At 42.4% G+C, this 1619-nt stretch overlaps 1 non-coding gene across 1 annotated transcript; it reads right to left on the bottom strand.

The window, feature by feature from the left end:
- Window positions 1-383: 383 nt before the first annotated feature.
- LOC112704570 (small nucleolar RNA R71) lies at window positions 384-491 on the bottom strand. Its single transcript, XR_003155189.1, has one exon. It is a non-coding gene; the product is annotated as a small nucleolar RNA R71 (small nucleolar RNA).
- Between the last annotated feature and the right edge of the window lie 1128 nt (window positions 492-1619).

The following is a 1619-nucleotide window of genomic DNA, read 5'->3' as shown; positions in this document are numbered from 1 at the left end:
ATGCCAACAATGAAAGAAAGGTGCTGGGTGACTTTACTGCACCTACTCCCAACTTCTATGGGAGAAGCATGTCTATCCCCGCCATTGGAGCAAACAACTTTGAGCTTAAGCCTCAATTAGTTTCTCTAATGCAACAGAATTGCAAGTTCCATGGACTACCACTGGAAGATCCTCATCAGATTTTAGCTGAATTCTTGCAAATCTGTAACACTGTCAAGACTAATGGGGTTGACCCTGAGGTCTACAGACTTATCCTATTCCCTTTTGCTGTAAGAGACAGAGCTAGGATATGGTTGGACTCACAACCTAAAGAAAGCCTGAACTCTTGGGAAAAGCTAGTCAATGCCTTCTTGGCAAAGTTCTTTCCACCTCAAAAATTGAGTAAGCTTAGAGTGGAAGTCCAAACCTTCAGACAGAAGGAAGGTGAATCCCTCTATGAAGCTTGGGAAAGATACAAATAATTGATCAGAAAGTGTCCTTCTGACATGCTTTCTGAATGGAGCATCATAGGTATTTTCTATGATGGTCTGTCTGAACTGTCCAAGATGTCTTTGGATAGCTCTGCTGGAGGATCTCTTCATCTGAAGAAGACGCCTGCAGAAGCTCAAGAACTCATTGAAATGGTTGTAAATAACCAATTCATGTACACTTCTGAAAGGAATCCTGTGAACAATGGGACGAATCAGAAGAAAGGAGTTCTTGAGATTGATGCTCTGAATGCCATACTGGCTCAGAACAAAATATTGACTCAGCAAGTCAATATGATTTCTCAAAGTCTGTCTGGAATGCAAGCTGCACCAGGCAGTACTAAGGATGCTTCATCTGAAGAAGAAGCTTATGATCCTGAGAACCCTTCAATGGAAGAAGTGAATTACATGGGAGAACCCTATGGAAACACCTATAATTCTTCATGGAGAAATCATCCAAATCTCTCATGGAAGGATCAACAGAGACCTCAACAAGGTTTCAACAACAATAATGGTGGAAGAAACAGGTTTAGCAATGGCAAGCCTTTTTCATCATCTTCTCAGCAACAGACAGAGAATTCTAAGCATAACCACTCTGACTTAGCAACCATGGTCTCTGATCTATTCAAAACCACTCAAAGTTTCATGAATGAAACAAGGTCCTCCATTAGAAACTTGGAGGCACAAGTGGGACAGCTGAGCAAGAAAATTACTGAACTCCCTCCTAGTACTCTTCCAAGCAATACAGAAGAAAATCCAAAAGGAGAGTGCAAGGCCATCAACATGGCCGAATTTGGAGAGGAGGAAGAGGCAGTGAACGCCACTGAGGAAGACCTCAATGGACGTCCACTGGCCTCCAATGAGTTCCCTAATGAGGAACTATGGGAATCTGAGGCTCATACTGAGACCATAGAGATTCCATTGGACTTACTTCTGCCATTCATGAGCTCTGATGAGTATTCCTCCTCTGAAGAGGATGAATATGTCACTGAAGAGCAAGTTGCTAAATACCTTGGAGCAATCATGAAGCTAAATGACAAGTTATTTGGTAATGAGACTTGGGAGAACGAACTTCCTTTGCTCACCAAAGAACTGGATGACCTGTCTAGGCAGAAATTACCTCAAAAGAGACAAGATCCTGGGACGTTTTCA

Source organism: Arachis hypogaea, chromosome 7 (genome assembly GCF_003086295.3).
Source record: "Arachis hypogaea cultivar Tifrunner chromosome 7, arahy.Tifrunner.gnm2.J5K5, whole genome shotgun sequence".
Classification (NCBI taxonomy): domain Eukaryota; kingdom Viridiplantae; phylum Streptophyta; class Magnoliopsida; order Fabales; family Fabaceae; genus Arachis; species Arachis hypogaea.
This window is presented reverse-complemented; position numbering and strand designations above follow the sequence as displayed.